The 5622-nt window shown below is 49.5% G+C and overlaps 1 long non-coding RNA gene across 1 annotated transcript; it reads right to left on the bottom strand.

The window, feature by feature from the left end:
• Positions 1-1337: 1337 nt before the first annotated feature.
• On the bottom strand, positions 1338-5135 carry LOC137484012 (uncharacterized). The gene is made up of 3 exons (XR_011004724.1): positions 5010-5135; positions 3316-3474; positions 1338-1934 (listed from the first exon to the last, which is right to left on the bottom strand). It is a non-coding gene; the product is annotated as an uncharacterized lncRNA (long non-coding RNA).
• Between the last annotated feature and the right edge of the window lie 487 nt (positions 5136-5622).

Below are 5622 nucleotides of genomic sequence, written 5' to 3'. Positions count from 1 at the left end.
TGTGCCTGCCTAGAAAAACACCCCTCCTTCCTCAGCCCAAACCCGAAGACATTTATTTCTGTTCCGCAGCAGCTCTTATAAACGGGTTTTCTTGTCGGTGCACTAAATGGCAGGTTTAGTATGCATGGCTGGTACGTGTCTCACAGGACTGCCTCCAGTCTTCTTGGAGCTTCCATCCTCTGCTGCAACACAGACTGTACCTTTCCTCGGCTTCTTTACACAACCAGAGCTTTGATTTGACACTAAAATAACCTGGCGCTGCCAGGCTATCTGAAGAGATACATCAAAATGTAAGCAGTGACAGCAGCCACCTATTTGCACTGCATATTTATATCCTGCAAAGGGAAAACTCTGTCACTTTCTTACCGTCTTCAGAAGAGGATCTGAGGACTTCCTTTTTTTACCGAGAGCAGGCAAATATTTCTGGAGCAGTTTATTATGCAAACTGCTTTAGTCACTGTTAGATTTTTAAATATAAACATAATGAAAGGGCTGTTTCAGACACCAGGAAGAGGTGTGTGCCCCTGGCTCACAAGAATGAGGTGAAAGCAGGCTTTGCCCTGGGTTTGAGCCCCTCCTTGCTGCCATCCAGGGCTGCGGGGCTGTGTCTTTTGAGACAGCCTGGGAGCGGGCTGCTTCCAACATTAGAAATTCCTAAAAGCTCTTCCTTTGAAGCAGCAAGTTCACTTTAAACCTCACATCTTTGTCTCCCCGAGAAGCCCTGCTCAGGTGGCTGTGCCTGCCGCAAGAAAGAGACCCGCCACCATCCCCGGCACGCTGCAGCTGCAGCCAGCCCTGGGCAGGGGAGGGCAGCCCGGCCCCTTCCAGCAGCTGCCACCTTCACAGGCGTTTGCAAGCACGTCTGGTTGTAAAGCAGAGCCCCCGAAACCGGCACACGAGAGGTTTAGCGCTGTGCTGCCGGCAGGAGCCTGCTGACAGGCGGGTGGGAGAGCTCCGAAGGAGCAGGGAGCTCCCCAGTTTGGTATCTCGGGTCCTGACAACGACCACTCCCGCGGCAGCAGTGCCAGAGCCATTAGTGACGAGCACAACCTTGCGCTCGAATGTCAAACACCTCACTCCACGGAGGGAGCCTGCAGCTGAGGCAGCAGCTTCGAGCTGTCTCCCAGGAATCTCTTCCCATCTGCTGCATGGAGCCTCCTTCTCTGGAGCTATTTGAAACCCACCTGAACACAAACCTGTGTAGCCTGCTGTAGGTGAGCCTGCTTTAGCAGGAGGCTGGACTGCGTGTTCCCCAGAGGCGCCTCCCAAACCCAGCCATTCCGTGCGATCCGTTTTGTCCCCAGTCTTCCACGGGGCTGTCCTGGAGCCTGCGGGGAGCCCCTGCTCTGCTGTTAGAAGCCAAGAGGCAGGGAAATATACAGCTTGTTCAAAACACATTAAACCGTAACACCTGTGTGGCCCCATCTGTTGCAACGAGCTGTATGATAAAAAACCTTCTGAACTCCAAACCTATAACCTTCAGCCCCACCGTCCAGGAGGCTGAACCTCCCTCACCCCCTTCCACGCTGGCATCCCTTGGGACACGGGAGGCTCTGCCAAAGGAGAGGAAGGCTCCTATAGGACACGCCACTCTACAACCATGGGAAGTGGTCGTGGCCCCAAGCCTGTCAGAGAAGCATTTGGACAACGCTCTCAAGCACAGGGGATTCTTGGAGTCGCCTTACGTGGGAGTTGGACTCGGTGATCCTCGTGCGTCCCTTCCAGCTCGGGAGATTCTGATTCTAAGCAGCCCTTTCCACGGCGGAGGCTGGCAGTGAAGGGGTTAACGTGCTTGGACCTGCTTCCTTGGCGAGGCTGTGCACATCCCATCAAGATAAATGGGGGAAGTTCACACCTTGGAGTGCTGCGGTCTCTCTCCTGGGCTCCCTGGGACCAGTAGATCACCATCGGGTTAATGTAGCCTAGGTGATTGCCTGCAAAAAGAAACAGCTGGAAACTATGTGTTTAAATTAAATCATAAATCACCCAGGATACAAAACCAGTAGAAAAAGCCTCCAGTTCTTGATCCTGGTGAATTGTGAGATTTGATTTATCTGGTGCACTGGGCCTCACGCTGTGCTCAGGGTGCATATTTTGGGAGAGGGAGGTGGGTGCTGTTTTCCTGGCCAGCTTTGCAGTCCTGTATCATGATGGGATCCTACACCGTGCTCCAGCCTGAGTCCCCACTCTTGTGCACGCATCAGCACAAGGCAAGAAACCTCGACATCCAAACCCCTAAACCCTCCACAGCCCTCTTTCCATGCCTTGCTCTTAGCCTCAGGTGAAGCCATCTACATAGTGTTCCTTCAATTAATTCTCCTTTATATTTAACTTGATTATATGATGCATTTCAAGTCTGAAAGCAAAACAAAACTGGTAATTAAATACACTCATATATTGATATTTTTGATTACAATATCAAAAGTTCAGGCCTTAGAGCTTATTTTGGAGTGCAGAAGGAAGAGCATAATACTGCCAACTCATTCAATTTTATTAGCAGTTCCACAGATCCAGTTCTCCTTCATATAATTTTGTAAAAATCTTTACTTTTGTCAGAGGCGGTGGCCAGTTTCTAGCATTTACGTTTTAGGATGAAAAAAAAAAAAGCAACAAAACCCCCTCCATCTGAATATGAAACAAATACATTTTGCTTGTGAAGAGGTAACAAAGAACCAGTAACAAAACACATTTAAACACCAAAATGTAATTTTTAAAGGCCTGTCATGATGTTTTTAGTCTCAGCTCATTTGTAAGAGCTATGGTTTGGATATTTCTATCACTACTGTACATTTTTTTCACAGCCAGAGACCTGCCTGATGTGCAGGATTCCCAACCGGCGTCATCCTCTAAAGCTGCTGTCTCTAGAACCAAGTGACACTGGTACAAAATAAGAACAGTCAGATACACGACTCCCCACTCATATTTCATTAGCATGACCTGCTCAAAACACTCATACTTATTATGTACTGTCGGATGCATTGAAACTAAATGATCTCAGTGCTCTGAAAGAAATGCACTTTAATAAACTGCAGCAATTATTCACAGTTTTATATGTAAGGCAAGGGAGCAAATTAAGCAGAACCAGCAGATACAATTTTAAGTGGGAGCTTTCAAAGGTCAGTCTTAATTACTGAGTTTCACCTGGGATGGGAGAAGCTTGCAGAAGTCCTGGGAATTACCAGTTAGAAAACAATAGCTGATATCACTTGAACTTCATTATGTCCTCATTTGCCTTGGTTAAGGGAGACAGCGGTGGTAGAGAGGTTGGTGTAAAGGAAAGGAGAACATTCGGATCATAATCCAAGGAGCATGTACCTGGATTTTCAGCTAATGTTCCCAAGCACATACACACACATCTGCCGTGGTGGTTTGTGGCTGCTGCATGGCCAGTGTGTAACATCAAATGCAGTCAGGCACATATATCCCTCTCTGCCTCATTGCCTTCCTGCTTCTAGCAAATAAAAGTGACTCCTGCTTGAGAAAACAACGAGAAGCCCATAAACAACACCTCGCTTCAGCCTGGCCTCCTCATTTGGCCGTGCAGAGCAGTCAGTGCCCGGTATTTGGAGATTACCCCACCCCGGGGCTCCCGGCAGCAAAGCGTGGGCGCTTTGGGAGCCCCAGAGCACGTGAGAAAAGCCACCCTTGCATAACGTGGCAGGCGTGGGAGGCAATAGGATGGCTCTTTTAGAGCGTTCACATGTTGCAAATATAGCTGAGATAAGGAGCCATTTCATATAATCTGTGCCCCTGGAATGAATTTCTCATGAATTTAGGCTAGCTGGTTTCACTTTTATCTCCTGTAGTTGATTTCAGTGGCTGTTTCTCACAATGTGACATAATTCTGTGATGCAGATTCCTGACATTGCAAGGAAAAGTGTCCAAGCATTTCTATTCACATCAGAACTGCTATTAAAAAAATACCCAGAGTTAAATTTGGTACCCACAGTTAATAAATGGCTCTCCTTCACAGTACAATGAGATAATATTTCCCCTGTCTACAGTTTTCCATCCAAAGGAGAGAAGAATCCCCATTTTGGGAAAGAAACTGCTCACTTGGAGTGTTTCCATTTCTGGAGTTGCGCCATGTGGAGAATGCTGGGCCCAACTCCAGGAGATCCAAGCAGCCTAAACCCATCCAAAATCCACGGGAGCTCTGATACTTGTCACTCCAAGTGCCAGTCCAGACGTATCCCAGAGACTGGCCCTGCTGAACTCGGGAACACTTTAGAAAAGGAGCCTTTAAAGACTTTGCTCGAGTCAGTGGCAAGCACTGAAAATTCAACAGAGACTCTTGGCACAGCTTCCCTGTGACGTGCCAGTTGCCATCGCCCTCCTGTCCCATGCCAAAAATCTGCTTTTAGCTGGAGGGCTCTGAGACAGCCGAAGCTCAGCTTAGCCTGGAAAACTCAGTGGAAGAGAGCCCTGCAAAATGTGGCTAAAGCCAGCTTAAGCTGGCTTGCCCTCCAGGCTGGAGAGGAGTCCGGCCAAACGTGGGTGCATTCCGACTTGAAAGCTCGAATGAGGTGCGAATTGCTCACGCCTTAGTCAGGAGGTGACAGGTGGCCCCATTAATGGCTTTATTAGCTTTGGTGGCCCCATGCAGTGGGAAGGAGAGCCCTGTGCTCGCAGGGCTGCTCGGTTCCTGCTCTGGCACAGCTTTCTCTTGGTGTCTGTGCTCACTGAACCGCTGCTTTCTCACGGCAGGGATGGCCCCAGGAGTGCTGTGTCCTGCTCGGTGCACCCAGCTGTCTGGAGGATCCCACCCTGCACTCCTTCCAGCACAGTTCTTGGACAGCCAGAAAAGCTGTGGCAGCTCTTCCCGAGTGCCTCAGCTCTCTTCTGCAGCTCTTCCCGAGCTCTGGATAGACCTGGTACCCTCGTGGCACAAAAAGAAAATAAACCAGAAGATCTTTTGCCAGTTGACACTTGGTAAAGGTGAGACAGAGACCAGCCCTACTTTTGGGGCTGCAAACCTCTTACTTTAAGGAGGGTCTGTTGTAGGTTACCCTCATTTTGGCCTCTCTGTGCTTCAACTCATCATCTGGCAGATGAGGCTCATGGTTCCTCCCTGCCACTGGAGGTGGCGGGTGAGAAATGCAGATGTGGGATCCTCTGCTGATCAGGTGAGAGTGAGCCAAAGTAGTGGGGGCATTTTCAGGTCTGAGCTAATCAGCCTGATTAATACTCCCATTACTGAGCAGCTGTAGCTCAAGGTGGGGTCTGGTAAGGTCTCTCCTCTCCCTGGAGGTGGGTTAGCTCTTAGCATCCCCTCCCAGGCTATCAAACTGTGCCTAGGTCCAGCCTGGTTGCAAATCCTTGGATTAACATCAGCATGTGGTGAACCATCGGTAGAGGCAACTGCAGAACATGTCAGGGCTGTTCACTCAGGACAGGGCTGCTAGGGCTCACCCCACACAGAGCAAGCCCAGCAGCTCCTGCACCCTGGATGCTAACCATGAATTCCATGTCACAGCCGGATGCAATGCCCACAGGCAGCATCACAACAGGCTGCAGAGGTTTTGGAGGGATGTTAGTGTCTAAGCCTAGGGCTGTCCTGCTGTCAGGCTAAGGCTGCTGGCTCTGAAAAATCCAGTGATCAAATCTGTACATTAGATAACC

The sequence above is a fragment of the Anomalospiza imberbis genome, chromosome 17 (assembly GCF_031753505.1).
Source record: "Anomalospiza imberbis isolate Cuckoo-Finch-1a 21T00152 chromosome 17, ASM3175350v1, whole genome shotgun sequence".
NCBI lineage: Eukaryota > Metazoa > Chordata > Aves > Passeriformes > Viduidae > Anomalospiza > Anomalospiza imberbis.
This window is presented reverse-complemented; position numbering and strand designations above follow the sequence as displayed.